We start from the raw sequence: 25721 nt of genomic DNA, 5'->3' as shown, positions 1-25721 counted from the left end.
ACATTGAATGAGTTAAGAATTCAACACAAGAAGTTGCAAAAGAGCAACAGAACAAATCAAAATAAACAAAAAGGAAAGAAATAAGAAATATGAGGGCAGGAATCAATGGAGAGCATACAAACAAATAAAAACAACAGAGAAGACTGATAACTAAAAGCTTCTTTTTCATTTTGGAAATATAAACAGCAGAAACCACCCTATTACTATTTAATAATTAATAAAGATATAAATTAACACAGACTAATCAGGGAAAAAGATTTAATAAGGAAAATACAGATCTTTTCAACAGAAAAAGCTATAGATACAGAGATACAAAAATGATAAGAGAACTAAGTTATGAATAACTTTATCCTACTAAATTTGGAAACCCTGTATGAAATGAAAACATCTGGAGAACATGATTAAATGCCTATATTGGTAAAAGAATAGAAAATTTGAATAAAGAAATAAGCACTAAAAATTAAAAGAGTAATCAAAGAGCTCCTCTCCGAAAAGGTACCTTGCCCTTACAGTTTTACAGTTCAATTCTAGCAATCTCAAAATAGAAAAACACTAAAATCTGTCTCCATCATTTTTAAGTTGAAGATAATCTTTATCCAACGTTTGATAAGGACAATACAAGAAAAGAAAATTACTAATCTCTTTGGCTTATGATCACAGATATAAAAGTCCTAAATAAAATATTGTAGTAGCTTGTTAAATGTTAATAGTTAAAAAAATTAATGTATTGTCATTTGGGAGGTTCATTCAGGAATCAAAGGATGACAACATAGTAATATAGTCACCACATTAAGAGACTAAAGGAGAAAAAAAATCACATATTTATCTCAGTAGATTAAGAAAGCTCAATACCTATTTGTAATGAAAAACTTAAAGCACAAATTATACTTAATGGAGAAAAATGCATTCCCTTTAAGATCAGGAACAAGACAAGGATCGCCATGATCACTCACTAGTGTTAGCACAACACTGGGTTTCCTAGCCAACACTATAAACAAAGAAAAAGAAATAAGAGGTGTGAATTAGTGGGAAGGAATGAAACTGTCACTGTTTGCAGAGAATGTGATCATCTACACAGCAAAAGCAACAGATTCAACTAACTATGAGAATTAAGCAAGCTGGCCAGATTCAAGATCAGTTCAGGAATAGCAATAGAATTTCTCCAGACCAGCAAAAACAGATTAGAAAATATATTTAAAAAGAATAATATTCATGGCATCAACCAAAACTATGAACTATTTAGAGATTAACAAAAAAATAGACAAGACCTCTACAGGAGAAATATTATAATTCTTAAAGCCTTTAAAAGTAAGCCCTGAATAAATGGTTAGAGTAATTTCTATGTATTTGAGTGAGATGACAATATAAAATTACATTTATTTTCTCAAATTAACTTATATAGTCAAGGCAATCCCAACAAAATTCTAGTAGGACTACTTGTTGGAGTTTGATAGATGTGTTTGGAGAGTTGTATGGGAAAAATAAAGGTTCACGAAGAACTCACAAGTTTGAAAAAGGAGAATGAGGAGAGAGAATTCACCCTATCAGATATAGACACGATACCAGTCTTGTTGTGGCAAAAAACAGACAACAGAGCAGTGTAACAGAGCAGAGGGCTCAGCTGCAGACCATGTGTATAAAGGAACTTAAGAAGTGATAAAGATGACCTACTTAAGATTGGATCCTGTGGCAGATTCTATTCCCAAAGATAATTGCGGCATTCTCTCTTTTCCCCCAAGGGCTTTCTACAATGTGACTTTGACTGTTTTCCTACTGAGAGGTGGGGCATATGTTCCCTCCCCTTGATTCTGGGCAGGTTTTGACTACAATCGAAGTAACGCTAAGTGAATTCTGAAGCTTGGGTGTATGAAGTGGTACAGACTTTGCCTTTTGTTTTTGCCTTGGAACTCAGCCATCATAACGGGAGGAGGCCCAAACAGCCTGTGATGAGTGAGGTGCAAGTGGAAAGGAACTGTGGCCGCCAGCCCTCAGCCTTAGCCAAACTCCCAGCTGCCAGCCAGCAGGAACCTGCCAGCCATAAGTGAGCCATCTTGAAAGCGCATCCTTCAGCCCCAGTCAAGCCATCTCAGCTGGCGCTGTGTGGCACAAAGATGAACCATCCTTGTTCATCCCTACCTACAATGCAGGTATGTGAGCAAAATAAATGTTTGTTGTATGTTTTAAGCCACTACATTTTGGAGAGTTTTGTTATACAATGTTTTTTTAAGGAGCTCCCTAGCTCACATCATATACAGATATGGACTCTACATGTTAAAGGTAAAACAGTAGAGTTTGTGGAACATTATGCAGGAGAATTTCTTTGTAACATAGGAGTGGGGAAGGATTTCTTAAGCAAAATCTCAATTACACAAATCATAATTAAAAAAATGGATGAATTTGATTCAACAGAAATTAAGTAATTCTGCCCAATAAGGAATTGATAAAGTTAACAGACAGATGATAGTTTGAGAGAGGATGTTTGTAAAGCAGCAAACTGTAAGGGACTAAAAGGAGCTGTGGGAACTCAACAAGAAAAAGACAGGACCCTCTATGAAAAAATGGGCAAAAGGATAGAAATGGGCAGTTCACAAGGAGACTCATATGACCAAAATGCATTTGAAGAAGATGTTCAAACTCATTAGCGATTAGAGAAATAAAATTAACAAGATATTACGTGATACCCATCAGACTGGCAGAACTTGGAAAGCTGAGTGTATAGTGTCCTGGGGCTGCTGTAGCAAGGTACCAAAACCTAGGTGGGATAAATAACAGAAATTTATTGTCTCATGGTTCCGGAAGCTAGAAGTTCAAAATCAAGGTTTGGGCAGGATTGGTTCCTTTTGAGGGCTGTGAGGGAAAATCTGTCCCATCCTCTCTCCTTGCTTCTGGTGGTTTGCTGGCAATCTTTGGCATTACTTGGTTTATAGATGCATCATTTCAATCTCTGCCTTCACCTTCACATGGCGTTCTCCCTGTGTCTTTCTCTTTACATTGTCTTTCCTCTGGGTATGTCTGTCTCTGGGTCCAAATTTCCCCTTTTTATAAGGACACCAGTCATATTAGATTAGGGCCCACCCTAATGACCTTACCTGTAAAGATTCTATTTCCAATTACCGTCACATTCTGAGCTATTGGGGGTTGGGACTTCAACATATCTTTTTTGGGGACATATTTCAATCGTAACAGTGAGTGTTGCTCAGTGTTGTTGGGGATGTTAGCCTGAGAAACCCTCAGCATGGCTGGTGGGAGAGGGGACTTGCGCAGCTTCTCTTGAGAGCGCCCTGGCAGTACTTACACTCACACCACGGGACTCAGCTTTCCGGCTCCTGGGCATATGGGCCTGGAATTTTCCAGGTAGATTTTTTTTTTTTTTAAAGATTGGCACCTGAGCTAACAACTGTTGCCAATCTTACTTTTTTTTTTCTGCTTTTTTTCTCCCCAAATTCCTCCAGTACATAGTTGTATATTTTTTCAGTTGTGGGTCCTTCTAGTTGTGGCATGCAGGACGCTGCCTCAATATGGCCTGATGAGTGGTGCCATGTGCGCGCCCAGGATCCCAACCAGCGAAATCTAGGCTGTCAAAGTGGAGAACACGAACTTAACTGCTCGGCCACAGGGCCGGCCCCTCCAGGTAGATTTGTAAGGAACTTGTATGAGGATGTTCATTGCAGCCCTGTTTGTGGGAGTGAGGAGTTGGAAACATTCTAGTTGGCCATCCTTAGGGGGCTGGATATGTAAAATATAATGGCTACAGATTATGGAATAGTATGTAGCGTTTAGGAGAAATGGACTAGATGCATGTTGGCAATATGGATAGGTCTTAAAAACATCATGCTGGGTGAAAAAAGGAAGAGCTAGGATGATATCTAAAATATGACAGCATACTATTTCTATATATTCAAATATATGCACACAAGACAATAGTCAGAGAATACAGACATATAAACACAATAAAATGATTGTCTATTGCAAGGAGGGAAATTGGACTGGGAAAGAGTGAGGGAAGAGGGGTTGTGTGTGGACACAAAGCAATAATGTTTTGTGAACTGAGCAATCTGATCAACTCAACTCTCAGTCCTGAAACACACAAGCAACTCCCCACTACATGCTCCACGTGCATTAACTTAATGCTTGCCTTGGGAGATGTTTTGTCGTCATGTTACTGAACTTATTCTGTTTGAAAATACTTTCCTCTATGGGGAGTCTTAGAATCTTTGGGTTGGAAGACATCTTCTCTTCAGTAGCACCTCCTTGCTCCTTGCTCCATACTGCTCCTTGAGGCGGGTACAAGAGAAGCCAGAGGTGCTTCCTGCCATCAGGCCACATCATCTACATGGGGAGAAAGGCAGCTCAAGAAACAATTAGATAAGGACATAAGACAGTATGTAATTAAGTGTTAAATTGCATGGGGCAAGCCTGCAGCCAGCAAAGGCAGAGGCGCTGGGGGAACAGGATGTCTGTTCAAGATAAAAATAGATAGATGGAATTTTATTGACTTCAGAAGAATTTGTTTAAGTGGAGCCACTGCAGCAGGATTTCCCTGGCCCCTGAGTTTGCTGCCTGTTGCCAGGAGCTGTGGATTTCCAACTATGCTGCCAGGAGGATCAGAGGTCGCCCCGACCTGCCTATGGCAAAGGAGGCCGGCAGGAGGGTGTGCTGTGGATTTGCCACCCAGCTTCCACCAGATCGGTTACACACAGGGCTCTAGATGAAGATTTCGCCTGAGGACAAATTTCTGCGTTAAAAAGTTTGGAAACTAGAGGCCTACAGGATAAAGTCCCGGTGCTTTAGCGGGCATGCTGGGGCCTCCCTCCCTGATGTGGCTCTCACTGACCTCGGGGGCCTCTTCTGATCCCAGTAACCACAGCTTGCTGAATACCTCCTTGCTCTCTTATGCCTTTTTCTGCCGAGTGAATTCCTCGCATCTTTCAAAGTGTAATTCAAGCGTCTTCTCTTTGGACCCTTTCCTCTCCTCATCAGTCACCTAACCAGAGCAGATCTCTTCCTCCTTTGTCAATTCACCATGCACTGTGCTGTGATTGTCTTGCCACTGGGCTATGAACATCCCAAGAGTGAAGCACGCACTTCTCCATCTTTGTAGCTTCAGCATTTAGAATGGCACCTGGCACATAAAGAGTGATAAGTCAACTTTTGCTGAGGGAACGTGTGGTTGATACACGTGTGTCTCTTTCAGAGTTCACGTATTTGGTTACCTAAAAAATGTGGTATTTAAAACGGGCTCTCTCTCTTGGTCTAGCACGGGGTCAGCCAACTATGCATGTAGCCTGTTTTACCCCACAAGCTAAGAACGATTTTTACATTTTTAAAGACTTAAAAAGAAGATGATGACTAAGAAGATGATGTGACAAAGACTGTGGTCTGCAAAGCCTAAAATATTTACTATCTGACCCTTTACAGAAAAAATTTGCCAACCCCTGGGAGTCTAGCAGAGAACACTACGAAAAAGGTCATGGGATTCTGTAGGCTGTGAGGAGCCCATTAGAACTGGTTAACACTGACCAGCTGACACTTAGCTAAGAGAATAGAACTTATTATGTGCCAAGTATTGTTCTAAGACTTTACATATGTTAAATCATTTAATTCTCCTCCAAACCTTGTGAGGTTGGTACCATTATCAGCCCCATTTTACAGATGAGGAGACTGAGGCACAGAAAGTTTGACTTGGCTAAGATCCCGTGGTGGCTTTTCTCCAGATGGGCCTAAGAATTGGCAGAGTATGATGGTTAGGAACAACAGGGTTCTTATGCCATCCTGCCTGGTTGGACTCCTGGCTCCACAACTTAAATGAGTGTCTGGGTGTCAAGTGCTCAGCTTAGTTGCTGGTACAGCATGGGAACTAGGTAAGTGTTCCTATGATTATTACTGTGATGCTACAGAAGTCACCTTGACAAATACCTTTGTGTTGCTGTAATGGAATCAAGAATATCATTCACTAGAATTGGAGGAAAGCAGTCAGATTGGGAGAAGGCCTACGCTCCCAGGGTGCTGTGCCTGTGGGGGGCAGTCATGGAGAATGAGTGTGGTATACAAGCAAAGGTGGTATAGATTGAATGGGGAGAGCAGTAGGGTAAGTAGAATCTGTGGGTGTGTGTGCACGTGCACATGTGCAGATGTTTGGGGGAGAAATGGGGAGAGGGAGAATGTGGGAGAGAGAAAGGCTGTGTGTGCGTTGTCAATCTTTAACATAACTGTAAAACTTTGGGGACAGAATGAGGTGTCTAAGGAGGGCTGATTGAGAAGATTGCTGGGGGAAGCACCTGCATAAAATTTTATAAGAAAATCCCAAGACTGACATTGTCTTTCAAAGCTTCTGGAATCATCTTTGTGATTTTTTTTGAATGTCTCTTTATGTTGGGACTGGGTTACATAGTGGCCAGCATTTATGTGGGTTACGTTATGCATTGACTGAACACGGTGACTAGTATTGGCCTCTCTACCCATGATCCTATAAGGGCATATTTAGCCCAGAACATTGGCAGGAATGCCTGAAAACCGTTCTAGAAACAGACTGGCTGAGAACAAACTACGATTTACCTCTAGAACTGCTGTCCGATGTCAAAGGTGCTGAGAGCATTTTTAAATCTCAGGCATCCAGTGGCAGAACCAGCTTCCAAGAGCCAGTTGTGTGTAGATAGTCCCGTCTCTGCCCTTCAGCAACCTCACAGTGCTAACTTGAAATTGGCCGTGATGGAGGTATTTACATCATGGAAATCAGCAAATGCTACAAATCACAGTTTTTTCCCTCCTCACTTTGAGCTGGTTGTTGAATATCTACCAACACACCACTGTAGGCATCAGACACCTCTCTTCTCAGTTCTAAAATTTCTTTTATTACGCAAGAGTGTAAGGATCAGGGTAACAAGGGCAGAAACATGAGGAGAGTAACCTTAGTGCAGTGGTGAAGTTTTATTTTTAATCGATAGGCTGAATAGCAGTTCTTGGTTTTGAGGGGCTTTTTCAATGTTTCAATGCTAATTGATCTAATTCTGACATCAAACATTCTAGGGAAACACAATGGATGTAAAACGATTGACCTTCTGTGTTTAAATGGTGTGTGTGTGTGTGAATGTTTGTGTGGCACGAGAGACTTCTGGGTGGGAGGGAGCTGGTGTGTGGCAAGGGTAGTTATTTTAGAAAGGAATATATTTTAGCCAATTATTTCTCTCTGTTTCACTCAGGTTTATTTTCTGTTTTTTGGAAGGGAGCTTTTGTTGTGCGTTGGCTGCTTTCCAATAGGATATTACTGGGAGAGAGGTGCATTTTTTAAAGTATATTTAAGGCTAGTCCTACCCTGGGAGAGGAAAGATTGCTGAGTTGTTGTCCATGCAAGGTTGAACATTTTGTCGAGACTTTGGTTTTTCAACAATAGCTGATCTTTCAATAAAGAGATTATCCTGTGAAAATGAAATAACTCTGGAAGAAGAGTCACAGTTTCACAGTTATGTTGTGGAAGTTTGTTATTATCAGTGGTTAGCTCTAATTAACACAAGAATGTGATTCCGATGACGTTGAAGCCGGGTGTAAAGGCCTTTGTTCCGTGCCTCTTACTGTTTGTGGAAGAACCAACTCTCGTGGAAAATGTAGACTTTGTAGCCATTGGAATATAATTATGAGTGTTTTGTTTGTTTTTACAGAACAGATGTAAGACAAAGAACATAGTATGAGATACTGGAATGTAATTTCGAAACATATGTTTCCAAAATTATGGAAACGCTCTGGATGATAAATAAATCCTTTCAGCCTCAGAGGGTGCAGGCTTGTAAGGCTGAGGAAGAGCGGGGTGTTGGACGAGGAGGAACGTGGTTTAAGTAACAGGCTGAATAGTAAGCACATCAAAGCCATTAAAGCATAAACCCCCAGATTTAAAAACGTGAGAGGCAAAAGATTATGTAGCGTGGTCTGGCGGCTTTGCAGAGCGCGTTTCAAATGAGGGATAGAACAAAAGGATGTGTGATTGAAGCTCTTGAAGAGATTTATTTCAGGAGAGAGGCAAACATTTTGCTCTGATACCAATTAACCAGGAAAAAGCACCACGTCATAAATGCCAATATTAAAAATGTAAATCCTACACCCGAGGGTGTACTGAAGACAGGTCACAGCGCTTTGAAGATGGAAAGCATAAAGAGATAACAGGAAGAGAGCTTTGCAACCTCCCAGCCTACCTGCTTCCTTCTGTGTCCTGTCTGCTGGCAAAATTTCCAGTGGGGAAGTGGGCTGTTGTTTGGGGTAGTTTGGCTACTTGACCTGTTATAATGTGGGATTTTGATTCTGTCCAAGAGAATTTATCACGGGAACTCCAGAAGATCCTCTTTATCATGCTGTTTCATCTGTAATAGCCTGGAGATGCTCCAGAGTTTTTTTTGTGTTATTTTGGATAGCATAGTTCACATAATGGATGTATAAAGGTATTTACAAAATGCAGAGTGAAAGCCGTCAAGTGCTGTGTATAACACTTTTATGCCTTTTAAAGCATATTCACATCCATTAACTTAGTTGTTCCTCACCATAATTCTGTGCAAAAGGAAAGGCATATAGAGTCTTCATCTTTAGAGCTTGAAATGGGTTTAGGATGATTCAGCCCAGCCCTTTCACAGTGGAAAAGAGGCCCAGGGAGGTTGAGAGATATTTGTACTCATTAGCCTACTAGGAAGACCGAGCAAGAAGAGATCTGAGCTTTTCTGCCACCAACAGCATTGTGTATTGAATCTTGGGTTTCTCTCATTGATAATAAGGCACTCCAGTCTTCTGGGAAAGGAAATACACTAAAAAGTCAAATAAAAAGTGTTGTCTGGAATAGAGATGTCTGTTGCTAGAAAAATATTTAACTCATCATTACTGAACTAAGATAATAAATCTCTTTACCTTTTCTATTTTGGTGCATTGAAACATTATCTTTTATGACCATAGGTGTTTCTTCATTATTTAAAGCATACTTGTTATTGCAGGGAAGACAAGCTCGTGTTTGATTTATAATGGAACGATTGTGCTTTGAGTTAAATGAAAGTTCAAAGGAAAATGAATTCTAAATAAGAATAATTGAAGAGATTCAAGGTTCATTTGAGTTTATATTCATCAAGGCAATTGTCTCCAGAAATCCTCTTATTTAAAGCAACAGGACAGATTGTAACTTACAAACTTTGTCTTTATGACATCACTTTATTCTATATATCATAATCAGAAATAAACCTCAGCCGTAATTTATACAAAACGGATTGTTACAGAGTTATAAATGTCATTAAGTGGTAGACTTATGTCTCTGTGTCATGCAAGTTGAACCCTGGATTTAAAAAAATTACCCATAATGCAAATATTCTATAAAAATATTCTCAATCCTTTCTCCTCTGGAGCAGTTTCATAGTAAAAGTTCAGTTTCATTTTACACCTGTACTCTGCTCTGGGAAGTGCAACCTTTATTTCTCCTTCATGTTTTTAAAGTCACCTTCTTAATTCTGGTGGAACATAACTCAAACAACTGGAAATGTTAGGAATGGATTTACAGTCCCTCTGGCTACTCTCTATCTGGGATGGAGAGGAGAGTGAAGCTGGAGATAACTTTTCCTGCCATCAAGGGACTCCTCGGGAGAAGAGGCGATGAATTGTAATGTGCCAACCAGTTTTGATTGCTCAGGGACTCGTGATGGAGTTTGTGGGTTCTTCATATCTCTGGTTTTCTCTTTTGGCTAATTTCACTGCTCAGTGGCACCTCTGGTGGTCAGGGACAACCGTCCACTGATGGAGGGGTCCCCAAAGTGATGGTGGCAAAGGAACAACCCCTTTTTGAGCACCTACTCTGTGTCAGACATGGGGAAGAATTCTCACAAATGTACTGTTTCATTTAATCCTCATACTAAACCTGTGAGGAAGGTACTATCATCCCATTTTGTAGATGATAAAGACTCAGTGTAATTCATGCATTTCTCAAGTCTTTATTGTATGTTCCATTTTCTAGTCCCTGGGATAAGGCAGTGACTGAAAGAGATGTGGTCTCTACCCTCTCTGAGCTTAGAATGCAGTAGGGAAAAAAGAAATTAGACAAATCAGCCCACATATAAATTATAAAACTACAAATGGTGATATGTGTTATCAATAAAAATTATAAAGATTATGAGATTCATAAACAGGGGAGCAGATCTAGTTTGTAGGGTTAGAGAGGGTGTCCCTGAGGTTGTAACCTTTGAGCTGACAGCTAAAGGGTGGAGTTGCAGCTGTCAAAAGTTGCAAAGTTAGCCAGTGGCAGAGCTGGGATTCAAACTCAGATCTGCCTGACGCCAGATTCTATCCACGTCCCACTACTACAGGCAGTTGAAACTCGGCACTGAAATCAGCCCTTTGACTCTGAGCCACCAGCTCCTGCCTCGGTGCACCCTGTGTCTGTGGGAGTTGGTGAAGGTGGATTGGAGGCTGCAGTGGGCTTCTGCTTCTCAGCAAATTATACCAGCAACACAAAGCAGCCCTCGCTCTCTTGTGCATTCTTTCCATTTTCTTCATGGTTCTGTCTAGATTGGACTTGGGACTGGTGATAGGGACGACCCTCTGGCATGACTCCTGATGGGGGAGAGGCCAAGTTCTAAGATATGGGAGGGGCTTGATTAATGACCAGCCCAAGCCAGAGTTCAGAAACATTGCCTGGGGCCCCTCCAACTCCCCCGGGGGCGCCTGCCTCCTAGTCTAACTCCCATTGCTCAACCCTGCCTCCCCTTATCTAAAGCCATCTTGGGGATTGGCTACCTGCCTGAAAATCTCCTGGACCTGCGAGGGGCTGCAGCAGGGAGTCCTGTTAGCAGCTGTGGGAGGGTGGTTGGCGTCTGACCAGAAAATTCCTCACTCATGTTTCCACCCACTTCGTGTCTGCAGGGTGAGCTGCCCTGTTGGACACGGTGGCCACCCCAGAGCCGCACCTTCCAGCCGGGCACAGGGGTGGGAGCAGCTGAGGATGGAAGTGAGAAGTCTGGGAAATGGAACATTTTCCTGAGTCCTCTGCTGATTTCTTCCCTCTGCAGGGGTAGTGATTTATCAAAGAAATTGAGGCAATGGATAGCTCTTCAAAGGCACTCTTCCAAAAAGAGAAGAAAATAAAATAACAACGACAAAACAAAAAATCCTAGGAAAAAAATCTTTCTCCTTAAGCCTAAATTTCTACTATGGGTGATTTATTCTTTTGGGTTAAGCAGCGTTGCCTTCTCGCTTCAGTGCTTTTGTTAAAATGCATACAGACTGGGAAGAAGGAAGGTTTTTAGTCCTGGCCACCTTAATGTGAATGAGTTTATCATTCTGTTTTTCTGTGCCTGGTGAAAGGGCAGCTGGAGGCTGTGGCTATCTTGGGGAATACCTTACTAGAGAGGGGGGCAGCCACTTTCACTGGTCCCAGCTCCCTAGTCTCCCTTTTGCAAAAAGCCATAATATGTTATGATCACTAGGGGGCGGAAGTAGGCCAGCAATTGGCCCCTGGTACTTGTTACCAATTCTGAAAAACAGAGTTGGCAAATATGCATTATTAGTGCTCTTTTTCTTAGGAATCCGAGATGGTGTGAAAGCGTGAGGGAGGCCACTGTAGTGCAATGAAGCAACTATCTGGAAAATAAAAGCCCTGTATTGGTAAAGCAGACACCCAACAGATTCCATCAAAGAACTTTGATATCGTTCTCCAACTGTTTTTATTATGAAAATATACTGAAAATTTCTCAAGGCTAAAATTCAAATGAGAACATTTGAAGCCAAACTGGTTTGTCAAATGCATATTTTCACAAAAGGGTAAAAACTTACATAGAGATCTATTTTTCTGATTATAGAGAACAAACTCTCTTGAGGAATGGTGAAAAAAATCCCCTTCACAGTCAAACATATATTGTACTGTTACGGATGGCTCTGTTCTTACCGAATAAATCTTGCTTAGCAACTCACCTCCAGACTAAATAATAAATCATGGCTGCAAGCTCCAGGCATTTGGCTCTGTCTGGGCAGTGAAACTTTGCCATGGTCTTGATAGCATTTTGTAAAATCCTAATTGCTTAGGGAAAGTGATTCTAGGTGTCTTAAAATGTTCAGAATTAAAGAGTTCTGAATCAAAGCTATTCCTTTGAGGAAAATTATTCTAACGCCATGTGTGTGTCTTACCCTTTAGATGAATTCTGGATTATAGTCTACATACCCTCGTTATTCCTATCAAGAATGTGCAAGAATTTGGAAGCACAGCCTCATGTATCGTACTCAGGTTTTGTAGGAAACTTTGTGACAATTAGGGTAAAGATGCTTAGTTATCTGTGCACACGATACACAGGCCTATCTAATACGTATATAGCCTGAACTGTGTCCCCCTAAAATTCGTGTGTTGAAATCCCAACCCCAGTACCTCAGAATGTGACTATATTTGGAGTTAGCATCTTTAAAGAGGTAAAGAGGTCATTAGGGTGGGCCCTAACCCAGTAGGACTGGTGTCCTTCTAAGAAGAGGAGGTGTGGTCACAGACACACAAAGGGAAGGTCATGTGACGACAGATGGAGAAGACAGCCAAGCCAGAGAGAGAGGCTTCAGAAGAAACCAACCCTGCTGACACCTTGGTCTCAGACTTTCAGCTTCCAGAACTGTGAGGAAATAAATTTCTGTCTTTTAAGCCACCCAGACTGTGGCACTTTGTTATGGCAGCCCTAGCAAACGAATATTTTATATCTATATTATATATAGATTAAATTTTTTCCAAAAGTCAATGGATTAAAATGGTATCTCTACATGTTTAAATCAGAGCTCATCATTTGGATTTAACAGTTTTGATATCAGTAATTTTGAAGTAGAATTGTTTAAAATGAAATAAAATCTTTACAGAGACTCACGTTATTGAGCTGATCACCCCTCTGTAAGTGGTGGACGAACTCAGTCAACTGTGTTTGTGCCTGGATTCAATATAGCCACTTGGCTGTTTCAATTTCTCGTCCTTGGGAAGGAGGAGGTACATTTAGATATTACTCTCTTCTATCTTTCCCCCAAACTGTCATAGGACATTTAACCTCAAGTCCTGTAGAGTAAGTGAAGTCTCTTTCTTTGTCTTATTTGATCCAGCAAAACTACAGTGCGTTGTTCCCAGGTTCACCTCTGGGATGAGATCTGGATGAGAATAATCATGCCTGCCCCTTCACCTCTGGCTGCACTCTGAGAAGTGCCAAGAAGGTCATATCAAAGACCCAGAGGGGAGAGATGGAGCTAAGTGGTTCCAAACATTTAGAGCATGGAATTGAGCTACTTTTTCAAAATGGAGAATGCAGGTGAGAGTTTTTAATCTCATTTTGTTCAGTTGGTTTATTTACCTCTGTCACCAGGTTTGTTGAAGGCTCCTTAGATGAGAATTTGAACCAGCAGTCAGGAGGCTGGGACCTCTCTCTGCTTCCCTCCAGCGCTAATGTTCTCTATAGTAACTAAGTTTTTGAGGTCAGTAGGCAAATGCTGGGCCTAAGATAACCCTTGGCAATACTGACAAGTTCAACCTTCCTGCCCTGGCTCAGTGGCCCAGTGTCTCCTTTCCAAGGCTGCTTTTGCATCCATGAGACCCTCTCACTTCACTCTTAGGTGCCATGGGCCAGTTCTCTGGTGTTATCTTCTTTTCCATCTCTCCCTCTAGGAAAACTCATTGTCTAGAGAGTATTGGATACAAGTCACTGGCAACTTAGTGCCAACTTAATAGGTTACCTTACTCCAGGGCAAGGGTGTTTAAAATCATATTCCTTATCTTATCTATAGGACTTTCTCCTTCTGAGAGCAGTTTCAAACATCTAGGAGCAGTGGGGAGGCACCTTTGAGGGGAAAGAGCTTCTTATGCATCTGTCAGGCAAGCAGTTCCCTGCTTTGCTGGGGGAGAAGCCCAGGTGCGAATAAAAGAGCCATATTTGTAGCTGTTCATAATGAACAAACGTTTGTGCCAGGATTAGGAGCCTGGGGCTGGTTGACCTCTTTCATCTTCATCCTCTTATCATGGGGTGCATTTTTGGATGTGTATTTGCTCACTCTGGGCAACTCAGTGTTGTACACCAGTTATTTGAGCCATGAAGCAGCCTGAGCCCCATGGGCAGCAGGACAGGACAGGGCATGACCAGCCTCTGAAACACGCCTGCTTGTTGCCTCTATCTGATGCAGTTTGGGAAACAGAGCATGGTACACAGGAGGAGATCAATAAAATTTTTTTTTGCACGGATGAATAATGAGTGGATGAGTCCTAGGTGCTTACAGAGGAGAACTCACTTTGGGTTTTTCCCTGTGTTTTCCTGCTGTTCATTCTAGTTAGGTGTGAGCCTGGTGCCTTAGCACTGTGCACTACTGTGTGGCTTTGCCACATCCTACACCTGCTCTCCCGTGTAGTATGTTCTACTATGTAGTACATGCCACATATAGACTTACATACTGCATGTTATATCCGTTACAAGACAGATAGACAAAATTAAAATATTTAAAAGACTGAGAAAAAACTAAGTATAAACAGAAGTTTGAATATATCTTCCTCCACCCCAATGGCTGTAAATGCGCACTCTGTGAGGGAGGGGGTTGGGCCCCACTTTGGAGACCACATGCTTGGTGCAATAGTTTCATGTCTGACATTGACCAGAATCTATGTTACATCCACTAAATGAAGTAAAGCCATAACTCAATTAAATAAATAGTCACTGAGGGCCTGTCTCATGGTGGGTAGTCTGCTAAATGCTAAGGGGATAGTGACTCTATGTCTTAGATTATTCCAGGCAGAACTAATTTAAAATACTCGCTCTCACTTTCCCACTCATAATGGCTGGTGTAATGCCCAGCCATTTCTTTTACTATAGAAAATATTGTGACAAGAATTGTGGAAGAAACACAAGATTTAGAAGAAGGGTCTTCTTCTTCAGGTCTTATTTTGGGTTGTGTTGCTAGGCGTGGCCACGGTTAGAAAACACAAGGCCACCAGGGAGGGGAATACAGGACCTTCAGACATCTTAGTAATGTCTGTTTCTGAACCTAAGAGGAAAATGCACAGAATTCCTTTTATTATTCTTGTTTAATCAATGCATGTATGCTATAAGTACACTTCTGGAAGATGAGCTATTTTATTAAAAGCAAAAAGAAATTTAAAAAGGCATTAAAAAACATAGGACGTTCTGAGATTGAGTACAAAGAGAATGAAGCAGGAAGTACGTTACACAGACCAATGGCGCTGGAGCAGCCTGGGGAAGCTTTGCCAATGAGGTCGTCTACTGCTGGACCTGGAAGTACAGTGCAATGTGGGCAGGTGGAGAGGCGCTGCACGGATGCTCCAGGCAAGTTGAACAGCAAGAGCTAAGCATGGCGCTGGGGCTGAGCCTGGAAGTATGAACATCGGCCTGGAAGTCAGTGGGAGGCTGGCTGATGGGCATTCATGTTGGGTTACAGTGGGGGTCCAGTGGAGAGATGGGGTAAAACTGATTGAAGCATGTTTTGAAAGCCAGACAGAAGAGTTTCGAAATTATGTTGAGAGCACTGAAGAATCATTGATCAAAGCAAATTAACTTTTGGGAGGGATAATTTGAAGCTGTGGAGAAACGACACCTGTTGATGGTATCTACCTGAAATCTTCCAACTCCATCCATTTCTGGGTTTATAATGCAGCCATAGTCTCCTTATTGGCCTCCCTCCCACTCGCGCATCTTAACCCTAGCTGGTCCATTTCCTACACTTTTGGCTGAGAGATCTTTTAAAAATGCCATCTGACCATATGTCTTTCCAGCTCAAATATTTTTTAATGGTTCCCACTGTCTTTTCCATAAAGTCCTAATGCCACAACTGGATGTACAGAGGCCCCTGCGCCTTTCCCCTTGTCTTCCTCTCCAGCCCTTCCTCCCACTTCCTACTCAAGCCAAACTGAAGTTCTTGTGCTTCTCTGAGTCCTCCAGCCCCTCACAGCTATACCTGGGCCGTGAGGCCCCCCACCCACCCCCAACTTCTGCTTGCCCTGCCTGACTTCTACTCATTCTTCAAGACTTGGCTCAGCTGTCAGTGTCCTCTAAGACTTTACTACTCACAGCGTGGTCTGTACACCAGCAGCATCCTCAGCATCTCCTGGGAGCTTGTTAGAAGTGCAAAATCTCAGGCCCCACCTCAGACCCACTGAGTCAGAAATCTGCATTTAACAAGAACTCCGGGAGATTTGTGTGTACAGTGAAGCCGAAGAAGTGCTGCTCTCGGCAGTCTGGTCTGTCCCTGCACCACCCCCGAGGCTGTGATGGTCAGGCCCCCATGCACTCCTGGAAACCTTCACAGTGAAGGGTGGTTATCTTCTGTCTACTTCTCTGTGTTTCCTTACCAGGCTTTGAACTCTCTGAGGGCTGGGACCACGTCTTATTCATCTTTGGTGACTCAGTAACTGCTCTGGAGCCAGCACACAGCGGCTGTTCAGTAAATGCTGTTGCATGAGTAAAGAATTGGTAATGGCCTCATACTGTGAACAAATGATGGTCTGTTACTTACGCACTGTCAGTGGCCAGGTTAACGGGTACTCCTTTTCAGATACTTTATTGGGACTTAGTTTAGCTTCCTCTTTTTGAGAATCTCTTTACTTTAAACGAACTGTGAGGCCAGCCAGGCCCCTGGCACCTGCCAGAGCCCAGAGCTCGCATTCATGATGCTGACATTTAAACCCAAGAGACTCTTCCCTTTAGTAGGATGCTTTAAAATGGCTGCCCCTTGGGGAAACATCAACTGTTCCTGAAAAGCAGTCTTTTCAATTAAACAATATGTTTCTTCTGATCAAAGATCTACTTTGAAGACTTAAATTGGGCTTCAGGTGAGGATTAAGAGACTAAGTGGCACAGGGCACCACCTCTAACTCCTTCTCTATGCTGGGGAGCCCTCATCAGGACTCTTGGCTCTGTGTAAAGAATGAGGAGGCCACTTCAGCCCCAGAACTGGCTTTTCTCTCTTTTTTCTGGGAGAGGGAGATGGGCGACCCTTATGCCAGAACTTGACTGGAGAGAGACCCTACATTCAATGTTGGATTCCAACGGATGTGATTAGGGCTGCCTCAGTTCTTTCATGGCCCGCTTATAAGAGCCTAGAGCACCATGCCAAAGAGGGCAGGGGCGACTTGAAGGCCAAGGCTTGACCCAGACCTCCTCGAAGGCTTCCTTACTCTCTGCTACAAAACAGGTTTTTGATTCCCCTCCTTCCCACCCTGACACCCTGAAATTTCCCTTCTAGTGTGTTTGGACTCAGGAAAGTATCTTGTCTTTGTGATGAAAACAATGCCTCGTATTTGCAAAGTGCTTAACTCTTGGATGCCCTTTCCAACCTTTGAGCTCGCTTGGCCCGAATGGGAGGCAGCAGAACCTTTTCCTTGACTTCTTAGAACGTGTGGGATTAAGATGCAGAGAGAGGAGGGGACTAGCCCAGGGTCATGCAGCTAGCTGGGCCAGAGATGCGGCTGGGATTCAGGGCCTCTGACTCTTGGGGCAAAGCTCTGGCAGACTGCTTCCTGACTTTATAGGATGGATTCCTGCATATGGATACCACAGGCCAGGATTTAAATACACCATGTCTTTTAATTCTCATTCCTCTGAGAGATAGGTACCCTATCTTCCTCATTTGACAGGTGAGGGAGTCAAGGTGGACATCCCCATCTTGCCCAGGCAAACTTCTCCTGCAAGACCCAGCTCGACTGTGACTCCAAGATTCTTGCCCTGTCTTCCCAGTAGCCGTGGGTGCTCCTTCACTCTGCTCTTGCGCTTGTTTGTCTGTCCGCCGTGGCATCCGTCCTATGGGGTGGTAATCGTGTGGCCTGTGACTGGTTCGAGAGTATCATTTCTTCTGACGGGATTCAACGCTAGGTGATAGTGTTCCTTCCCCTTCCTTTGCAATTTCATCTCAAGTTTTGTTTCTTTGGGGTCCTCTGGAGTGAAAGAATGCATGTTACACGTCAGGGCACATTTGACAGATGCAAGTGATTATACTAATAGTGGGATTCTTTCCCTACGTGTCTAATGTATTCAGGCTTCTTTCAAATGAAATGAGTTTAAAACTCATCCCTAAAAGTGAAATGAGGTCTTTAAGTTTTTCCTACCAACCTCCTTCTTTTATCTGGGTTTTAAAGCCTCTTGGTTTTTAATATGAGGAGGATATGGTGTTGCCTATAATTTGCTTTAAAATACTTTGACACAGACAGCCTGATTTTATATCTATATATGTATACACATGTATAGGTAAATATACATATATACTTCTGCTGTGGTCTTACCGAAGCCAGTTTGGTTGTTTACAATTATTAGGTTTTTTCTGGTAAACAATTCTATAGTAAATAATTCTATATATGTGTGTACATATATAAGTGTATATGGGTGTGTTATATATACGTATATATGTGTGTATGCATACATATGCTGGTATATGTGGCGTGTATGTATTTGTGTGTGAATTTACTTTGACCCCTATCCTAGGGATAGTCTGTTACCCTAGTGGGGAGCTGATGCTTCAGGGGTAGGTGGCGAGTGTTTTGAAAGCTTCTCAGCAGAAGTGCACACTCCAGAGGTGGACTTCAGCTATCTTTATATCTAACTAATGACGGAGGCTTTGTTATTTTTCATGGGTGAAAAAAGCAGCGTTCAGGATCAATGGATCGGCCAGAAATATTGCAGAGACCCTCTACCCCTGTATAAATAGAGCACAGGAATTTAGTCCAGTAGTCCACACCTTTCAAAATGATGCCCAAGGCTTCATTTTGAAATGGTCCCACACCCAGCCATTGATCAGAGAATTCTGGTCTCATGAATTTAATTATAAATTAAATTACAAACCTGCTACTAGATTATTGTCATGTTTGCCTTTGGTGACCCTAAAAGTTTCTACCAGGACAGAGCGCTGGAACTTCTTCAAGTGGACAGAGTGGGTTGTACGAATGTTTTAGGACTGCTTGCTAAATGAGCGAATGCTTGTGTGGCAGAATTTGGTTTGAAACTTACTTTCATTGTAATCAAATGGCGAGGGGAGAGATAGACTTCACCCATCCCTAACTATTGGATACTGTCCGTGTTTACTAGAAAGAGCCTAATAATTGTGAACAACCAAACTGGCTTAGATAAGATCACAGCAGAAGATCATGGAGTAACTCACTTCATCTCTTCCAGTGGTCTTTGCCTCATTAGATGACTCTATTTCCATTTTTACGATATTCACTCATCAGCCTTTTCAATTTTGCAAGGGAGGCTAGAAAAGTATCCTCTAAGCAAACAACAATAGAAACACAAAACCTTTAATGATGTCTTAGCTTCATCTTGGCATATCTCTGAAATCTAGTTTTAAAAATACATTGTGGGGCCATGGATGAAATTGATGCCTGTGTGACAAGTATCGTCCTGTCCAGAGAGGCAGGATTGTTGACAGCGTGCAAGAGGGCAGTTACGGTGGCGGCCCTGCTATCAATCCAGGGCCACTGGGGAGAGGCTCTCCAGTTACTTTAGCACGGTTTGCCCCTCGGGGCCTGTTAGGATTGAGGGGAGAAGGTTGCTGCAGATATTGTGGGAGTCATCCTTAAAATCCATGGGAGCTCAGCATGGAACAGCTGGTTGGGCAAATCCTGCCTTGCCAGGATGGGGTTTTCTCTCGTTTCCAGAGTTGGAGGGTACAGTGTTTTTAAAATACAGCACAGTAATAACTCAGCAAAAGAGTCTGTACATAGAAGAGAACCCTGGATAGAAATACACCAACTGTCAGTTATGGTTGTCTTTGGATGGTGGAAATACTGACAGTATTTTTCATTCATTTTTTTGGAAATCATTTTAGTGCCTGATGCTGTTGTTTTGAGGCACCAAGTATGGGGTCTGCTAGCAATACAGCCTTTGAGTGAGTTGGGGGTGGGGTGCCTGACCTCTGACCTGGCCACACGATGAGAGCAACCCAGGCTGAGCCCTGGGGCATTGCCAGGCTTATTATAGGAGGAAAGAGCCCAGAGAAGGAAGAGAGAGATTCTCTCAACAGAGAGAGGGAGGCTGGGATTATCTTAATTTCAATATTGGAAGAGATGTGACCTGATTTTATATCTCAAGCTTCTACAAAAGGTCATATTGGTTATAGAAGCATTTTCCCATGTTATCACATACTTTTCATAAATATGTATATTTTAAGGTCTCACCATCCAAACACACTCACTAAATTTAAAGGTTACATACTACATCATTGAATGGCTATATTATTGTTCAGTTAACCAGACCCCTACAGTTGGAAATTCAGATCTTTTCCTTTTTCATCATATATTATGATGACTATGATGGTGCATAAAGCTGTTTTTTTGGTTTTAATAATAATAATACTGGTTAGTATTTATGGAGCTCTTTCTACGTACTGACTTGTGGTAAGCATTTTACAAACATTCTTTCATTTAATTCTCATAGCCAGTCTGTGATAGATACTATTATTATTTCCATTTTACAGATGAGAAAATTAAGACTCACAGAGGCTAGTACATTGCCCAAAGTCACCCAATTAAGAAATGGTAGACCCAGGATTTGAATCCAGGGGCATCTGACTTATAAAGTCTATGCTTCTGGTCACTAGGTATGCTCCCTCCTCTATATTTAAGATTATTTCCTCAGCATAGGTTTATAAAAGCAGAATTACTGAGCCAAAGGTCGCATATTCATTTATAAGGCTCTTAACACCTACTGCCACCAGCATGTTTTATATCATCTTCATGAATATTGGGTATTATTATTAAAATAATTAAACACTTGGCTAATTTGACATGCAAACATAGCATCTTATAGTTTTTATTTGATTACTGGAATGGGTATACAATTCCCTACATTTACAAATTAGTTATAATCCTTCTTTTCTGAGTTTTCTGCCCTGCCTTTTGGTTTATTTATCTACCAGGGTCTTGGCATATTTCTCACTGATTTGTACGAACTCTTTACACAAAAATGGTTTTAACTTTTTGTTACATTGCTGCAATTTTTCTCTCTGCTATCTGTCTTCTAATTTGTCTATCAGCTTTAAAGATTTAAGATGCCTTTTCCTCATCTGATTATTGTCCAAAGGTGGACATATTTATTCCCCGTCTGATTATTGTCCAAAGGTGGACTTATTTATTCACTGATGAATAGGACTTGATCTGATCGTTAAGCCCATCACAGAAACCCTTGTTAGCATTTATTTATTCTATAATCACCTAGTTAGTGCCTACTTTGTGTAAAGCATTGTGTTAGGTGCTGGGAGCATCTGTGTGTGCACGGATGGGAGAGGCTGCTTACCCTTCAAGAACTTCAAATCTAGTTGGGAAGTAGGGCCCAGCACACATGTAAAATAATAAAACGACACAGGACAAGACCCCATAATAATGAGCAACAAATACGTTGTTCAGTTAGCATCAAAAATTTAGGTGAAGTAGGAACCCAAATATTATTCATAAAAGTCTACTAAACTCACCCGATTTTTGTTTCAGATAGAGCTGAGTTCAAATGCAGGTACCAACATTTATTTGCTGTGTGATTTTGGATAAGGTACTTAACTTCTGACCCTCTTTTCTGAAAGGTAATTTTTGGAGGGGCAAAAGAATGACTCATCTTATATTTAAATCCAATAAATGCATGCCAGGATGTGAGACACTTTTAGGCAGCTGTGAATTTTAGGGAAAGATTTTATATATATACATGTATTTGGTGAGGAAGATTCGCCCTGTGCCTACCTCCTTTGCCAATCTTCCTTTTTTTTTTTTGCTTGAGGAAGATTTGCCCTGAGCTAACATCTGTACTAATCTTCTGCTATTTTACATATGGGTAGCTGCCCCAGCGTGGCTGATGAGTGGTGTAGGTCCATGCCCGGCATCTGAACCTGTGGATCCGGGCAACCAAAGCAGAGTGCGCCGAACCCAACCACCATGCCACGTGGCTGGCCCTGAGAGATAATATTTTAATGGGCCATTCTGGAGTTCCTAAATCATACCAAGTATACGTTTACACCTCCCCTGAATTCAGTAGATGTTTAGAATGCGTCACAGACTGTCCTAGTTACTTCACCTCACTCATTCATGGAACTAATATTTACTGGCACTTAACCAGTGTCAGGCACTAGTGGCCATGGACACTTTTTATACCCTCTTTAAGGTCTATCAGCCTTATCAAAAGTTGTCCAAAATCCAGGATACAAAGATTTTCTCTCCAAGCAATTGAAGACCTGTGTACCAAAATAGTTTTTTTAAAAAAGATTAATTGACATATGTAGTCTGATTGCTCATAAGCTCCCAATGGAAATGTCAGTGAGCAGCAAAATGGTGGGCAACAAGAGTCTCTTCAATGAGTTTGTGTTTAGGGGATCTTGCATGGAGACTGCTCCTGCAGCGTGGCTCGAAGAGTTTCTCAAGAAGTCTGCACCTGGGTGAGTACTAGTGGCTCAAAGAGTTTCTCAAGAAGTGCTGCCAGCCCAGTGAGTACTAGTGATAATTACTCCAGAAGGTGATGTCTAAACTGAAGCACCTCTCTCCACTCCTAACTTTCAGGCAAGCCAACTCAGCCTCAAGACCTGGGTCAGCGACAGTGCAACCCCAGAGCTGTAGCCAACTTTGTCACCCTGTAGCTAGCATGACACGTCCACTTCTCCAGTCTCCCACTAACGCTGAATGTTATCAATGTTTTTATTTTTGCCTTGTGTCAAATATTTTTCCATCTCAACAAATAGACTTCCGTAAAATCATTCTTAATGGGAACATAGTGTTCTATTACCCAGAATTTCTGTAATTTGGCCAACCAATTTATTATTGGATGTTTAGATCATTTCAATAGTTTGTCTTTTAATTCTTCACGAAACTCAGTTTTATTAGTCTTTTCTTCTCAATTAGTTTCTGGTGAAGCAGCACCAATATGGACTCCCATTCCAGGAGAGCAGAATGCAATTTCTCTGCACATCAGCAAGAGATACAATAACAATTCTAAGAATTGTTTGCCAGTATGATAGATAGAATATATAAATGGGATTTCATGATTTAATTTGCATTTCTTTGATCATTGGGAAAAGAAGCACATTTTTCACATTTATTGGCCATTTACACTTCCTCTTTGTGAATTGCCTGTTCACTCTTTTTGCTATTGGTGTGATCATCTTTTTCTTATTGATGCATAAGAGCTTTTTACATATGAACAACACACATTTAATTTTAAAAGTTAAGATTATAGTTAAAAGGAAAAGTGATCAACATACAAAGAAAGTATAAAAATAACAGTGTCCTGCCTGGTCTCCAGTCTTGTGTTTCTCTAATTCATTGTCCATGTGGAGGTTAGAGTGAGGGCTGTAACATGCAAGTCTGATCATGTCCTTCTCTCTTTAGTAGCTTCCAAGTGCATTAGGATACAGTCCAACTCCCACATGTAGAGTGGGAGGCCTTTTATGATCCTGCTTGCCTTTCGAGACTCACCTTTCCTAATCTCCTACATCCAATTCTAAGAGCCTTTCATATTGAATTAGTTTCAGCTCCCAGGAAGTACCAACCTTTCTCTCTCTTCTGGACCTTTGTGCTATTTCCTCCGTCTGGGCCTCTCTTTCAATTCTTTCTTTTCTGATAAGTACCACTCAACATTCAGGTCTGCCTTGGACACTGCTTTAGATCAGTGGTTCTCAACCAAGGGTGATTTTGTCCTCAGGGGACTTTTGGCGATGTCTAGAGACGTTTTTGGCCATCACAGTGTGGGGGAGCTATGCTAACAACATCTAGTGGGTAGAGGACAGGGATGCTGGTGAATATTCCACAGTGTACAGGCCAGCCCTCCCCGACAAAGAATTATCTGGCCTGAAATGTCAATAGTGCTGAGGTTGAGAAACCCTGCTCTATACCTAAAAAGTCTTTAGCAATTTTCCCACCTACTGCCTGCCCACTCTAAGACTGGTTGAGTATCCCTTCCGAGGTCTCCCAGGACACCACCCTGCACTTACCACATTCATAGACCTACTACACTGTATTGTAGTTGCCCTCTGGGCTAGGAGCTTCTTGAGGGAAAGGAACATGTTTTGTTACTCCAGGGCCCCGGGTTGGCTAGATGATTGGCAGGTCCCCAGTGTGGACTGGGGAGACAGAGCGCCTAGATTTGAATATGAAGCCCTGCTACTTACTAGCTGTGTGCTCTTGGGCAAATTACTAACCTCTCTGTGCCTCAGTTTCCTCTTCTGTAAAATGAGAATATTAACAGTACCTACCACGTAGAGTTATTAGGAGGAATACGTGGGTCAATATTTGTAGACTCCTTAGAGAAATAAGCTCTATATAAGAGTTAAAGAAAGGAACAGGAATGAAATAAGCACTCAGTACATCCTTGTTGACTGAACGACTGGTGCAGGCCCCACTGTGGGTTGCTGTTGCTCCCTTTCTTGTCTGTCTCCTGTTTCACTCAGCACATAGTGGTTTCCCCCAAGAATTTAAAAAGTTTCTTTTCTTTGTAGTTCCTAATTTTCCTAGGCTCACATTCTATCTCTAAGTATCTCTGTAGTCATGAGCTGCTAACTGTCCTAAAAAATGTCCCTGTTTCTGTTGTGTAAACGGGCGAATGAGAGTAAGCCAAAATATGGGATCGCAAACATGCTCACCCCATTTGGGGAGCAATTTTCTTTTAAATAAATGGCATATGTGGTTCCTTCATTTGTATGTGGGCTATACCATGGCGAGACTTTTACAATTGAGTCTATTTGAAAAAGAGAGATTGACGCAAGGTACACGGAGCACGCTCTGCGGCAGCGCTGTGTACCGCCTCAAATCAGTGTCGGCTGTTACATAGTTGAAGTTAATTTGACGTTGAAGTAAACAAATCAAAGTGTGTTTATGGAATAATTAGGCCCTATTCTCAACGCTGTGGCTAAGAAGTTTTGTCACAATTACCGATCAGTGGTTTTCTTTGTTTTGTTTTTGAAATTCCATAGCAACACACAAAAATAAAGCTGTTGTTTTTACACTAGTACTTATGTAATTCCAGTGTCTTGGCGGGCAGAGTAGCCAAGGACGAAGTCAACAAATTCTTGGAGAATCTTCTCATCGTGGTTCTTAGAGCGTAACCTGGTTGGATCTTTGGAACTCAGCAGGAAAAGGGAGAATCTTTTATAAGTGTGGTTCGATCTTTCAAAATGGCTTTGAAATGCATGCTCCCGGTCATTCCTTGCTTGCATGTGCAACTGTCTCGTGTGTTGTGGCTTTCTCTCCTTGTCACTGGGGCGAACTGGTTCAAGATCTTGTGGAACAAATGCTTCCATCCAGATCAGCAACAAGAAACCTGAGGTGGGAAAGCAAACTGAGGGAGCGTCACGCTTTGTCACTTTTTTTTTAAAGATTTATTTCAAGGAAGCTCATTAAGCTCCCTAAAGGAGTATACTTAATCACGTATACCACAGAGGGGTCTTTTCATGGGGATACCAGTCGACTGCCTGGAAGGCATATCTAGGAGAAGGGGTCTGCAGGAGGCTGAAGATGTGATGGAGAGGTGGAGGTGGAGATGGGGACCCCTGCCCAGCAAATCTCCTTGAAGTTGTTCTGACCCACTAGAGAGGTTTAAGATTGATCCAACTCTTCTCCTCAGACACCATCTGCCCAGTGCCTTTCTCAGGGCATTCTGGCGTTTTGGATGGGTTCTTCTGCAAAGAACCTCTCTCTCTCCTGGTCTCCTTTAAAGGGAGGTGTGGATCTTAGCATTAACGTCAGTCCCGTCTTTCCTTCTCTGTTCAGCCCCAAGACTCCCTGCCCTTTGCACACA

The 25721-nt window shown here is 42.0% G+C and overlaps 1 long non-coding RNA gene across 5 annotated transcripts in view; it reads left to right on the top strand.

Moving 5' to 3' along the window:
- Nucleotides 1-25721, top strand: part of LOC123286628 (uncharacterized) — a 116282-nt gene that overhangs the window by 58044 nt on the left and 32517 nt on the right. For 3 of the 5 annotated variants that reach the window (XR_011503975.1, XR_011503973.1, XR_011503976.1), the window contains exons 2-3: nt 1913-2147; nt 13075-13277. This is a non-coding gene — a long non-coding RNA (uncharacterized lncRNA). Of the gene's footprint in view, nt 1-1603; nt 2148-13074; nt 13278-25721 lie in introns of those variants that run through there. The other 2 variants (XR_011503974.1, XR_006529268.2) reach the window with 1 other exon arrangement.

This window comes from Equus asinus, chromosome 6 (genome assembly GCF_041296235.1).
Source record: "Equus asinus isolate D_3611 breed Donkey chromosome 6, EquAss-T2T_v2, whole genome shotgun sequence".
In the NCBI taxonomy this organism is placed as follows: domain Eukaryota; kingdom Metazoa; phylum Chordata; class Mammalia; order Perissodactyla; family Equidae; genus Equus; species Equus asinus.
The sequence above is the reverse complement of the archived record's forward strand: the minus strand, read 5'-3'. Positions and strand labels throughout refer to the sequence as shown.